We start from the raw sequence: 15128 nt of genomic DNA, 5'->3' as shown, positions 1-15128 counted from the left end.
GGGGGGGGGGGGGGGGGAGTGGTCACAGGGGCCAATGATTCTGAGATGAAAGAGAGAGCCTGTCAGAACATCCTTAATTTCAAGCTGTTTATCTGTCACTCCAATTGAAGCTAAAGTCTACGAAGACATGATGCCCTAATGCAAGGACACCGTGCACGCTGCACACAACAGATGTCAGCAAAACACTATCAGCCAGTGTGGGGGTGGAGAAGGTTAAGACACGGGTCGAAAACCAATTTTTAGTGGTCAACAATATCAGTACGAGACTGAAAACCAGACCAGACGTGATGGGTTTCTGGGAAGTCACTGCACTCCAGAGAGTAATTCTTTATGTGAAACGCTTTGAGATGTGGCTGAGTGAAGTGATAAGGTGGTATATAAATGGAAGTCTTTAGATTTCTGTACTTCTAACCAAACAGTGCCACATTCAAAGGCAGTCTTGTGTTGCATTAATAATAGCTGCATTAGAATGCCCCCGCTACTGACACACGTGGCTTTATTTTCTGCACAGGTGCTATGTTTAATATGGACATGAAGACTCTCAACTACCAGCAAAATCCAGCTCTAGCTGCCTTCAGCCTCAGTGGACGATGCGGTCAGTAAGATATCTCGTTAGACAGTCATCAGAATATTGCTGCCAAAAACCCTTCAAACTAATGTTTCACAAATAAATCTCTTAGAAAGGAGAGGAGCTCTTCCTACTTCATTAGAATGCCATTTTCAATATGGATAGGCTGAGAGAATTGTGGCTGCAGATCAAAGCCCACCTGCAGTTTGATCCTGTTGCCTCGCGGACATGCAGCGCGCTGACAGCTGCCATAGTCTCACTACTTGTGTCAGTCAGTGTAACTCACTCGGAAATAGCAAGGAGAGAGGTAGGGCGGGTGCAGGGTGTACGGCCATAATTGTTTCCGAGTTTGATTAAGAAAACAATGATAAAATTCAAAATAGAAAAGCCACCCAAAGGGAAAGGGTAAATAATTCTTTCTACTTAAATAAGTGCAGTGCACCTTTATATTATTTTAATGACTCATATTCTTTGGAAATATACAAAATATTAACAGTTCTAACCATAAGTTGAATATATAATGTGGTGTATCATTAACTCCAGATCCCTACCATTTGGTGAAGATGGAATACTTTCCCAAGGGGAAGGGAATAGTCTTACACATTTCTCCTACACACCTGCTCACAGCCGGCTGAAGGGCAGCACAGGTGAGGGCTCGGAATACGAACATCGCTTTGGGTCAGGGAATGGCACGCAGTTACAGGGATCAAAAAGGAGGAAAATATTGTTGCATAAATGGCGGAGGAGGAGGTAACTGTACAGTTTCTTTTTTGATTTTCTGTTTCTTTCTGTTATATTGTTACCCGCCCACACATTACAGTATGTGCTTCTGTAATGTAGGTGACAATGTGAAACTTTCCACTGTGCAGTTGGTGATGAATCAATAACAACACGGCAATAAATTGCTAAACTGAGAAATTGGCAGCAACAGGGAGAGCCAGACATGAAAACTGATTGGTCTCATTATTATATGACTAATAAATATATTTGGACTGGGGCTGAGGGACTTCAGTTATAAGGAGGGGTTGGAAAAGTTCGGACTGTTCTTGGGACAGAGAAGGTTAAGAGGTGACCTAATCGAGGTTTTCCAGATGATGAGAGGTTTTGATAGAGTAGATGGAGAAAGAGTATTCGCTCTGGCAAGTGGGTCAATAACCAGAGGTCATCGATTCACAATCATTGGCAACAGATGTAGAGGGGAGATGAGGAGAAATGTTTTCACTGAGAGCTGTCGGGATCGGGAACGCTCGACCTGAACAGGTGACGGGAGCTGATTCCAGCAATAATTTGAAAAGGGAGTTGGACGGTTCTGGAGGATGAGGAACTGACAGGGTTACGGACAAAGAGCGGGGGAGTGGGACTGAGCACGACGGCTCATTCAAAGAGCCAGCACAGGCACGACGGGCCGAATGGCCTCTCTCTGTTTCGATGTTTCTCTAAATTGGGCCTTCAGTTTTCCTCACTACAGTTCATTACTATACTGAGACAAGAATCCTGAAGGATTGCACCACCTTTTACTTTAAATCTCAAGGCCTAGAAATTCACTGGCCTTAGCGCCGCTTTTGAGGCGCTAGAGGGCCTAGCGCCGAAGTTATGGCCAGTTTAGAAATTGACAGGGGCCCTAAATCGGAGTTAGGCCGGTAGCGCTGCGCCGGCACCGATGACGTCATCGGTGTGCGCAGCGTCCGGGTTGCCATGGTAACCCGCCCGAACTCGGAAATTGAGTTGCGGCCGCCTCGCCCGTGGCAGCCGCAAGCAACGTTCTGGCAGAGGTGCCTTACAGAACTTTGCGCCGGCGCATTAAAGGCCCCGCGGCGGCCGGCCGCTTTCCCGCCGGCCGCCTGGCCGCAGCTCCCTCCCCGGACTTCCCCCCGCTCCCCCCCCCGGAACAGAAGCAAGCCCGGCATTTGTCCGAGGTGCCGGGCTCATTTTTAAAAAGATTATCGCGGGCCGCGGCCGGGTGCAGGCAGCTCCTCCTTAATGGAAGGAGGAGGCCTGCACTTCCCGAGCCTGCCGCACCGCAGCGGGCGCCGCAGCGCCGGAATAGCGCCGCAATGCGGCGCGTGGCGCCAGTTTTGAGGCGATGAGACCCCTCAGTAGCGCCGGCAGCCGTTTGGGCGCGGCGCTACTGAATTTTTGGCACGCGCAGGGGGACTTAGCGCCGGCACTAAAGCCCTCGCTGCGCCAAAACCGAATTTCTAGGCCCAAGTGTCTTCATTTGTTTTGAGCTCTTTTAAAATAGCGTTGCTTTGGTTTTTAACATGTGGGCATCGCTGGCAAGGCCAGCATTTATTGCCCTTGAGAAGGTGATGGTGAGCCACCTTCTTGAACCACTGCAGTCCATCGGAGCAGTCTTTTTGATACGACTGAGTGGCTTGCTGGCAGTTAAGAGTCAGCCACATCGCTGTGGGTCTGGAGTCACATATAGGCCAGACCAGGTAAGCACGGCAGGTTTCCTTCCCTAGTCACCATTACTAATACTAGCTTTTTATTCCAGATTTATTTAATTAACTGAATTTAAACTCCCCAGTTGCCCTGGTGGGATTTGAACTCACATCTCATGGATTACTAGTCCCGTAAGATAGCCACTATGCTACCATACATCTTAGTGTCTCTGGGTTAGTAGTTACAGCATCAACAATGAAGCTGTGACACCCATCAGCCGTGTGAGCAACAGGGAAAGATGGAAGTGGTCTAGACTGTACTTCCCTCCAGTTCCATTACTAAACTTGCAATTATATATTTTTTTTTCCATATATATTTATGCAGCTCCGTTAAGACACTAATCATATGTGCAGGAGGCATAGGATATTTTCTGAGGTGGGGAGGGAGAACTTATCTCTATTTCCTCCCATTTCTGCTCTTGCCCTCTGTTCACGACCATACATCCTCTCAATCAGGGATGTGCGATGAGCTGGTTGTGGTCCTCTCCACTGCCCCTTCCAGTGCCCTGCCCCTGACCATAACAAACCCACAGATGACAACTATGGAGTTATCTGAAGCTATTCTGCTCGAAGGAAGGCAATGTAGAGACAGGAAGACAGGATTATTAACTGGAATACAATTAGTCAAAATGCAATCAATGACATGGACAATTAAAGTAATTACCTCGAATTTTATAGCACAGAAACGGGCCATTTGGACAAACTGGTCCATGCCGGTGTTTATGCTTCACACGAGCCTCCTCCCACCCCTCTTAGTTTCATACATATTTTTCTATTCCTTTCTCCCTCATGTACTTATCTAGCTTCCAGGAAATTTTACATGTTGCTAATCACTAACAAACTTATGCAGAGAAGGTTTAATGTCTAGTGTCCCTTACCAATGGTCACCGTCCCTGCCTCAATGATCAGAGCCCCTCCCAGAAATAATTTGCTATCTTAGAGATGCTTGTCCCTCAACAGATATTAATGTCTCTATTGCAGTGACCAATGTGCCTCTCCTGTCTTACAGAGGTCAACAACACCAATGTACTTTACGCTCAAACTACTCCCACGTCCATGATCATTTCTGCTTTAGTAGGAAGTCAGGCTCTTCCTGCCCAGCATACACCACTGTGAAAGGGCCTGGCGCTCCCACTCGAAAATATCACACCAAGAAATGGTCACAACTTCTTGCCAGCAAACTGAAGCCTGATCACAGGAGACATTACAGTGCTCTGATTTCCAACAATTTCCATTCAGTCTGATAATGTTCTTTCCACTGATATTCATGTAGAACAATTTATTTTGTTGCCAAAGGAATAATGTGGATATACGAACATCGGAGCATCGTGGATACGGGAACATCATAGGAACATCGTGGATACAGGAACATCATAGGAACATCGTGGATACAGGAACATCATAGGAACATCGCGGATACGGGAACATCATAGGAACATCGTGGATACAGGAACATCATAGGAACATCGTGGATACAGGAACATCATAGGAACATCGTGTATACGGGAACATCATAGGAACATTGCGGATACGGGAACATCATAGGAACATCGTGGATACAGGAACATCATAGGAACATCGCGGATACGGGAACATCATAGGAACATCGTGGATACGGGAACATCATAGGAACATTGCGGAAACGGGAACATCATAGGAACATCGTGGATACAGGAACATCATAGGAACATTGCGGATACGGGAACATCATAGGAACATTGCGGATACGGGAACATCATAGGAACATCGTGGATACAGGAACATCATGGGAACATCGTGGATACGGGAACATCATAGGAACATCGTGGATACGGGAACATCACAGGAACATCGTGTATACAGGAACATCATAGGAACATCGTGGATACGGGAACATCATAGGAACATCGTGGATACGGGAACATCATAGGAACATTGTGGATACGGGAACATCATAGGAACATCGTGGATACGGGAACATCACAGGAACATCGTGGATACGGGAACATCATAGGAACATTGTGGATACGGGAACATCATAGGAACATCGTGGATACAGAAACATCATAGGAACATCGTGGATACAGGAACATCATAGGAACATCGTGGATACGGGAACATCACAGGAACATCGTGGATATGGGAACATCATAGGAACATCGCGGATACGGGAACATCATAGGAACATTGTGGATACGGGAACATCATAGGAACATCGTGGATACAGGAACATCATAGGAACATTGTGGATACGGGAACATCATAGGAACATCGTAGATACGGGAACATATAGGAACATTGCGGATACGGGAACATCATAGGAACATCGTGGATACAGGAACATCATAGGAACATCGTGGATACGGGAACATCATAGGAACATCGTGGATACGGGAACATCATAGGAACATCGTGGATACGGGAACATCACAGGAACATCGTGGATACGGGAACATCATAGGAACATCGTGGATACGGGAACATCATAGGAACATCGTGGATACAGGAACATCATAGGAACATTGTGGATAAGGGAACATCATAGGAACATCGTGGATACGGGAACATCATAGGAACATCGTGGATACGGGAACATCATAGGAACATCGTGGATATGGGAACATCATAGGAACATCGTGTATACAGGAACATCATAGGAACATCGCGGATACGGGAACATCATAGGAACATCGTGGATACGGGAACATCATAGGAACATCGTGGATATGGGAACATCATAGGAACATCGTGTATACAGGAACATCATAGGAACATCGTGGATATGGGAACATCATAGGAACATCGTGGATACAGGAACATCATAGGAACATCGTGTATACAGGAACATCATAGGAACATCGTGGATACGGGAACATCATAGGAACATCGTGGATATGGGAACATCATAGGAACATCGTGTATACAGGAACATCATAGGAACATCGTGGATACGGGAACATCATAGGAACATCGTGGATATGGGAACATCATAGGAACATCGTGTATACAGGAACATCATAGGAACATCGTGGATATGGGAACATCATAGGAACATCGTGGATACAGGAACATCATAGGAACATCGTGGATACGGGGGCATCATAGGAACATCGTGGATATGGGAACATCATAGGAACATCGTGGATATGGGAACATCATAGGAACATTGCGGATACGGGAACATCATAGGAACATCGTGAATACGGGAACATCATTCTGGTATAATTCTGGTGAATCTGCGCTGCACCCACCCGAAGCCAATATATCCTTCCTGAGGTGTGGTGCCCAAAAGTGAACGCTGTGTCCAGATGGGGTCTAACCAAGGCTCTGCTCAACTGAAGTATAACTTTGCCAATTTTGAATTCCCACTCCCTTGAGATAAAGGCCAACATTCCGTTATCTTCTTGATTACTTTTTGTACCTGTGCACTAACTTTTGTGTACATAGACATCTAAATCTCTTTGCTCTTTCAGCTTCAGTTTCTAGTTTATCATGATTAAGAAATTATTCAAATTGGTCTTTCTCAGATCCAAAGTGGATGACCTCACACTTCTCCATATTGAACTCCATCTGCCATAGTTTTGCCCACTCACTTAGTCTGACTTTGCCCCTTTTTAACTTCCTGCTTCCATTCCACAACTTACTGTGCCACCTAATTTAGTGTCAGCTGCAAACTTGGATATACAGCTCTCTACTCCTTAATTCAAGTCATTACTATATATGGTGAAAAGCTTAGGCCCCAGTACAGATCCCTGGGAACACCACTTGCCACATCCCAACAATCATTGAACAAACCCTTTATCTCTACTCCCTCCCACCTCTCAAAAAATTCAACAAAATTAGTAAGACATGGTCTACTCATCACAAATCCATGCTGACTCTCTTTCATCAGCTGATATTAATCCTAGTGCTCAGTCACTCTGCCCTGATGATAAGATTCCAGTAACTTCCCCACAATTAACAGGTCTATAGTTACCTGGTTTCTCCCTCCCTCCCATCTTAAATAACGGAGTGATATTTGCAATTTTCCAATCTAAAGGCAAAATTCCTAAATCTAAAGAGCTTTGGAAATGTTGATGAATGCGTCTGCGTTTTCCTCACCTATTTATTTTAATACGCTGGATGGAAACCATCAGGTCCTGCAGATTTGTCGATCTTAAACACAGAAACATCGAAGATAGGAGCAGGTGTAGGCCATTCGGCCCCTCGAGCCTGCTCCGCCATTCAATGAGATCATGGCTGATCATCCAAACTCAGTACCCTGTCCCTGCTTTCTCCCCATATCCCTTGATCCCTTTAGCCTCAAGAAATATATCCAACTCCTTCTTGAATATATTTAATGAATTGGCCTCAACTGCCTTCTGTGGTAGAGAATTCCACAGGTTCACCACTCTCTGGGTGAAGAAATTCCTCTTCATCTCTGTCCTAAATGGCTTACCCCTTATCCTTAGACTGTGGCCCCTGGTTCTGGACTCTCCCGCCATCGGGAACATCCTTCCTGCATCTAGTCTGTCCAGTCCTGTTAGAATTTTATAAGTTTCAATGAGATCCCCTCTCATTCTTCTAAACTCCAGCGAATATAAGCCTAATCGACCCAATCTCTCTTCATATGTCATTCCTGCCATCCCAGGTATCAGCCTGGTGAATCTTCGCTGCACTCCCTCCATGGCAAGAACATCCTTCCTCAGATAAGGCGACCAAAACTGCACACAATACTCAAGATGTGGTCTCACCAAGGCCCTGTACAACTGCAGCAAGACATCCTTGCTCCTGTACTCAAATCCTCTCGCTATGAAGGCCAACATACCATTTGCCTTCTGAACCGCCTGCTGCACCTGCATGCATACCTTCAGCGACTGGTGCACAAGAACACCCAGGTCTCGTTGCACTTCCCCTTTTCCCAATCTATTGCCGTTCAGATAATAATCTGTCTTCCTGTTTTTGCCACCGAAGTGGATAACCTCGCATTTATCCACATTATACTGCATTTGCCTTGCATCTGCCCAATCACCCAACCTGTCCAAATCGTACTGGAGTTTCTCTGCATCCTCCTCACAGCACACACGCCCACCCAGCTTTGTGTCGTCTGCAAACTTGGAGATATTACATCTAGTTGCCTCGTCTAGATCATTTATATATATTGTGAATAGCTGGGGTCCTAGCACCGATCCCTGAGGTACCCCACTAGTCACTGCCTGCCACTCGGAAAAAGACCCGTTTATTCCAACTCTTTGATTCCTGTCTGCCAACCAGTTCTCTATCCAAGACAGTACCTTACCCCCAATCCCATGTGCTTTAACTTTACACGCTAATCTCTTATGCGGGACCTTATCGAAAGCCTTCTGAAAGTCCAAATACACCACATCCACTGGTTCTCCCTTATCTATTCTACCAGTTACATCCTCAAAAAATTCCAGTAGATTAGTCAAGCATGATTTACCTTTTGTAAATCCATGTTGGCTTTGTCCGATCCTGTCATTGTTTTCCAAGTGCTCTGCTATTAAATCTTTTAAATAATGGTCTCTAGCATTTTCCCCACTATCGATGTCATGCTTACCGGTCTATAATTCCCCATTTTCTCTCTACCACCCTTCTTAAATAGTGGGGTTACATTAGCTATCCTCCAATCCATGGGAACTGTTCCAGAGTCTATAGAATTTTGGAAAATGATCAGCAATGCATCTAATATTTCTAGGGCCACTTCCTTAAGTACCCTAGGATGTAGATTATCAGGCCCTGGGGATTTATCGGCCTTCAATCCCTAACACCATTTCTGTACAAATACTGATTTCATTCAATTCCTCCCTCTCATTAGACCCTATGTTCCCCGACATCTCTGGGAGGTTATTTGTGTCCTCCTTTGTGAAGACAGAACCAAAGTATGTATTTAATTGGTCTGCCATTTCTTTGTTCCCCATTATAAATTCCCCTGATTCTGACTGCAAGGGACCTACGCTTGACTTCACCAATCTTTTTCTCTTCACATATCTATAGAAGCTTTTACAGTCAGTTTTTATGTTCCCTGCAAGCTTACTCTCATAATCTATTTTCCCCCTCTTAATTAATCCTTTTCTCCTCCTTTGCTGAATCCTAAACTGCTCCTAATCCTCAGGTTTGCTGCTTTTTCTGGCCAAATTATATGTCCTCTCCTTGGATCTTATGCTATCCCTAATTTCCCTTGTTAGCCACAGTTGAGTCACCTTTTTTGTTTTATTTTTATGCCAAACAGGGATGAACAAATTCTGTAGTTCATCCATGCGATCTTTAAATGTTTGCCATTGTGTATCCACCGTCAACCCTTTAAGTAACGTTCCCCAATCCATCCTAGCCAACTCATGCCTCATACCATCGTAGTTTCCTTTATTTAAATTCAGGACCCTAGTCTCTGAGTCAACTACTTCACTCTCCATTTTAATGAAGAATTCTATCATATTATGATCGCTCCTCCCCAAGGGGCCTCGCACAAGATTGCTAATTAATCCTTTCTCATTACATAATACCCAGTCTAAGATGGCCTGATCTCTAGTTGGTTCCTCGACATATTGGTCCAGGAAACCATCCCGTATACCCTCTAGGAATTCCTCCTCCACAGTATTGTTACTAATTTGATTAGCCCAATCTATATGTAGATTAAAGTCACCCATGATAACTGCTGTGCCCTTGTTGCACACGTCTCTAATTTCCCGTTTATTGCCATCCCCAACCTCAGCATTACTGTTTGGGGGTCTGTACACAACTCCCACTAACATTTTCTGCCCCTTGGCATTTCTCAGCTCTGCCCATACAGATTCCACATCATCAGAGTTAATATCCTTCCTTACTATTGTGTTAATCTCCTCTTTAACCAGCAATGTTACTCCACCTCCTTTTCCTTTTTTCCTGTCCTTCCTGAATATTGAATACCCCTGGATATTGAATTCCCAGTCTTGGTCACCCTGGAGCCATGTCTCCGTAATCCCAATTATATCATATCCGTTTACATCTATTTGCGCAGCTAATTCATCCACCTTATTGCGAATGCTCCTCGCATTAAGACACAAAGGGCTAGATTTTCAGTATAGACAGTTTTGGGGCGCTAACCTTAGCGCCCGCCCGAAGTTAGCGCCCGCCCCAAAGTAGTGCCCCGTTGCCGGAAATTCAGTGGCTTCGCCCTAAGAGGGTGGTGGAGCGCTAAAAGAGGCGTTCCACTCCTACCTTTAAGCGCTAAGCTGGCGGTCCAGAGGGATAGCGCCCAGGCGGGGCGCAGCGCGGGTGCGGTCATTTTTGCACTGACAGCAGACCCCGTGGTGCCGACCAGCTGTTAAAGGGGGAAGGGACGAATTGGTCTGCTGCCACGCCCTGCACACTGCAGCCTTGCAAAGAGGCCTCAACACTGCTGCTCAGCCCCAGGGAGTCATGGCAACGCCAGAGAAGGCCCGTCAGCGTGCCCTGCGCTTCTCAGAGGGTGATCTGGACATAATGGTCACAGCTCTGGAGGTGAGGCGCAAGATCTTGTTTCCAGAGAGTGGGAGGAATCCAACCCACCATGACTACACCAAAGCCTGGAAGCAGATCGCCCAGAGGGTGACGTTCACCGGCGATGCCCCCAGGACCCACAAACAATGTCGTAAAAAATACAACGATCTGACCAGGATTGTGAAGGTGAGTAGCCTTTCCAGTCTCCTCCTCATTCTTGCATGTACACCTGACATGATGGGCAAAGGGAGCTGAAAGTCCTATTGGCCAGCCCTCAGCCAGCAGCATTGGGACAGTCATGAGCATCAAATGGCCATTTGGCACTCTACACTTTGGCCAAGCTATTCCACCATGGGAGGCAGTGCACAGTACATCAGGGCTTCACTCTGTCCAAGCTATTCCACCATGGGAGGCAGTGCACAGTACATCAGGGCTTCACTCTGTCCAAGCTATTCCACCATGGGAGGCAGTGCACTCGACATCAGGGCTTCACTCTGTCCAAGCTATTCCACCATGGGAGGCAGTGCACACTACATCAGGGCTTCACTGCGCACTTACAGCCCGTCCTTTCTCTTGCAGGCTAAAGTAGTGTTTAATCGCCAGGCCCGTGCCAGGGGTGGCCGCGCCAAGCTGCAGAAGCTCACTCGGCTGGAGGAGCGCGTGTGTGTGCTCATGGGAGCCCGTGTGATTGTCCCCACAGCGTGCGGTGTATCCAACCCTCCACTGCCCGGCAATGGTAAGGACCTCGCCTTTTGGCCCTCTCGCGTCGCACTGGCCCATCCGAGCTACCTCCTTTGCCACTGTCCCACCAATGCGCTGAATCCCACCAGTCCTAACTCCCTCGCTGACGCCGTCTCCTCACTCTGAAGCTACTCTTGTGCATTTCTGCTTTCAGCTGGTGACGACCAGGACCCTGAAGCTGCCAGTGACAGCACCTCTGACCAGGAGGAGGAGGAGGAGCAAGCCGGACCTTCGAGGGAACAGTCACGTCCCGCAGGAGAGGAGGAAATGCTTGACACCTCCTCACTGGACGAGTGCCTGGAGGAACTGTCGCAGGGCAATGCAGCTTCTGGGACCAGTGGCGTCCAGCCACCCAGCAGCCGTGCACGTGGCCCGCGGCCTTCCCCCCAAAGGGGGGAAGGATCAGAGGGGAGTGCTGCTGCTCGGCACACTCGGCGTCACCAACGCGGCAAGGGTCCCCTAGTTCGGCCCCCTCCTCCCCAGCGGGAGAGTCGCGACTCCAGTCCGGACACCTTCACTTCGGAGGAGGTGCGGAAGCTGGATAAGATGGCCGACGACTCGGACCGGCGCCACACGGAGCTCATGAGCGTGGTGGGGCGCATGCCTGAGGCCATCGAGTCGCTGGCGACCAGTGTGCGCGAGTTCGGGGCAGCAACTGCCGCGAGTGGCCGCATGCTGACTGATGCCGTCAAGACCCTGGCGGATGTGATGCGCGCGCACACCAGGACCACAGGGGCACTCACTGCTGCCACACGCGCTGTCTCAGGCAGGCATCGCCAGGGCAGCCGCCGCGCTGGACCATCCCAGCAAGCCGCCCCTCGGCTGATTGCTGCGGATCCTGCAGTGCGGGCCCGGCCGAGTGCCACCGCGCCACAGCACCAGCCAGCGCATCCCAGACGCCAGCTGGCCCACATTGCGCCATCCGTCGCCGCCATTCCCCCACTGGGGCGTCAAGGGCAAGCGGCTGCAGCTGATGGTGGCCAGGCTCAGGTGCGCCACTCAGCAGACGGCCCCTCGAGGCCCAAACGCCGTGTGGGCCGCCCCCCAGCGGCATCTGGCGGAAGGGCATCTGAGCCTCAGGCGCCTTCCCCCAGCCTCGCAGCAGCCACTGGGCAGAGCTTGCGAAGGAGCAGCAGGCCGGGCAGGGGAGGCAAAAGGCTGGCCAAGGTCTCGCCCTCGCGGGCCACTCAGTAGAGGGTGTGGGCAGCTTTCCTTTAATATGGCGGTGGCCATCTTTATTTTGCCCATGGTTGTGCTTTTGGAGGGCTTATTTTTTGCGTTAGGCCGACGTTGAGACCCGGTTTGAAGAAAGGTGGAGTGACTCCTCCCCAGTTTGTGGGAGTGAGTCATTTGTTGGGCTTTTTGTGGGGTCCGTTTATTGTTTTTGGGGATTCATGTGGGAAGGGCTTTTCATTTTTGTGCAATAAAAAATTATCTTTATTCATGCAGTCTCCATGGTTGTTCTTCTTAGTGTTTGTTGGCTTCGCCGGCTGAGGGCTTGCGGAGCGGCTGCATTCATCTTCCCTCATGGCCCCTGGCCATTCCCTGACAGGGGGCTTAGAAGTACCGTGTAATAAGGTGGCGTCGTGCGGCCCTTGGCCCTGGTCGCTCCCTCCTGGGAACGTACTCCTGCTCCTCCTCCTCCTCCTCATGCTCCTCCTGCTCCTCCTCCTGAGGTGCTGGTCCAACGTCAGGTGGCAGTGCCTGAGTCCTGCGGATAGCCAGGTTGTGTAGCATGCAGCAAACCACCACAAATTGGGAGACCCGGTCCGGCGAATACTGGAGAGCTCCTCCGGAGCGATCAAGGCAGCGGAACCGCTGCTTGAGGACCCCAATAGTTAGCTCGATGATGTTGCGGGTGGTTTGATGGCTCTCGTTGTAGGCCTCTTCAGCAGCGGTCCTGGGCGCGCGGAGCGGGGTCATGAGCCAGGTGCACAAAGGATAGCCTTTGTCCCCGATGAGCCATCCTCTTGGGGGAGGCTGTGCCTGGAACATGTCATGCACAGTACTCTGCCGCAGGATAAAGGCATCGTGGCTGCTGCCTGGGAAGCTGGCATTGACTGCCATGATGCGCTGCTTGTGGTCACATACCAGCTGCACATTCAGAGAATGGTAGCCCTTCCTGTTGCGATACTGCTCGCCATGCTCCAGAGGGGCCCGCAAAGCCACATGCGTACAGTCAATGGCGCCCTGCACCAAGGGGAATTCCCCGAGTCTGGCAAATCCCAATGCGCGTTGATGCTGGCTCTCGAGGGCCATGGGGAAGGAGATGAATTGGCTTCTCCTTCTGAACAGTGCTTCGGTCACGTGGCGGATGCAGCGATGCGCGCCATACTGGGAGATGTTTGCTATGTCCCCAGCAGCGTATTGGAAGGAGCCGGTGGCATAGAAGTTCAATGCCACCGTCACCTTCACTTCCACCGACAGAGACGTCCTGCACCTGAGCTTTGGCCGCAGATCTCGGCGAAGCAGGTGGCAGATCTCTGCAATCACCTCCTTTCGGAATCGGAGCCTTCTAACACATCGCGCGGCACTCATGTTTAGGTAGGAGCGCTGCTGGCGGTATAGCCTGACTGGGTAAGGCCTACGTGGCCGACGCCTGTAGCCCCCTCTGCCTCTAGCCAGGGCTGCCCCTCTCACAATGCGTCTGCGAGCCCTACAGACATGGCGCTGCAGCTCCGCGTTGGCACCCCATGCAGCCCCCATCAAATCCTGGCAAACAGTCTAATTTCCAAATGGCCACTTGCAGCGCTATGGCCTGAGTCCAAAAATACCTGGCTCTTGCTGCTTGAAACCAGTTAGCTATCCTCCTTGTTGTGTCTCCAGAAATGCGTTGCACAAGACTGTTTTCTGAAAAAAGGCTGGCCTTTATACTGGAGAGGACGTTCCCTTTAATTAGCGCCCCCCGGGGCCTGCGCTGGTTGTGTTGCGTTCCTTTTTCCAAACGCTCCGGCCGCCCGCCGCACAATGGGGCGGTCCGACTGAAGTTTGCAATCGGGGCGGCCAAAGGGCGTTGCACGAGGATGTGACGTCATTTTCTGCGCGCGCATCCGGGCGGGCGCTAAACTTTGCGCCGGCGCTAACGGGCAACTTAATTTGGGGCGGGGCGCAAACTGCGCTGCGCCCGGGCGCTACACGCATAGCGCCCGGAAATCACTTCTCTTAAGGCGCTAACTGCTGGCGCAAGCGACTGAAAATCTAGCCCAAAGCCTTCATTTTCTCCATCACCATTTTTAACTTATATTGAAGTTTCCCTCCTTGACTTATTTTTAGGTTGCCTGGTACTGCTGGTATTTTGTCCTCTTCCTCCAGCGTGAAAATGATACAAAGATACGAGATGAACCACGAGGCTGATTCCTAGTGTTAGAGGGGCTGAATTATGAGGAAAGAATTGAGAAGCTTGGGCTTTTCAGTCTGGAAGAGGTGCCCTTACAGAGGGATAGAGGACTAGAAAGATTATGGAAAAGGTAAATCAGAAAATTACCTCAAATTAAATTGCAAGAGTAGGACAAGGGGGCACCGGTTCAAACTAATAAATAGGCAAATTTAGGACTAACATCAGGAAGTTCCTCTTCACAGAAAGAGTGATCATTACGTGGAATCGACTTTCAGTGAAGAGTCGGGGAAGTGAAAGCCCTGAAATCATTTAAGCGCAACTGGATGCTGCATTGGGAAGAACTTCGGGTCAAAGTGGGCTGAATGGTCTTCCTCATCCATAATCATCATCTGATATCACCTTGAACACACTGAGATGACTGGGTAGTTTTTGAAATGTTCAAAGTTGCTCTAAACATGAGAAATAATTGACTGGGTTGTGAGGGTTATTGCAGCAGAACACAACTCAACGTTTTCTGAAAAAATAAAATAAAAACTGAAAACTGAATATATTGGCCCGTATTTTCCAATCGTACACACCCGTAGGGACCTTGCAAGTGCCGGAT

General features: G+C 49.0%; 1 protein-coding gene across 1 annotated transcript in view; it reads right to left on the bottom strand.

Annotated features, from left to right (window-relative positions):
- Positions 1-15128, bottom strand: part of LOC147100955 (zinc finger protein Aiolos-like) — a 160515-nt gene that overhangs the window by 70692 nt on the left and 74695 nt on the right. The gene's annotated exons all lie outside the window — the stretch shown is intronic.

Source organism: Somniosus microcephalus, chromosome 24 (assembly GCF_052327205.1).
Source record: "Somniosus microcephalus isolate GS21.2 chromosome 24, FLI_Smic_1.0, whole genome shotgun sequence".
NCBI lineage: Eukaryota > Metazoa > Chordata > Chondrichthyes > Squaliformes > Somniosidae > Somniosus > Somniosus microcephalus.
This window is presented reverse-complemented; position numbering and strand designations above follow the sequence as displayed.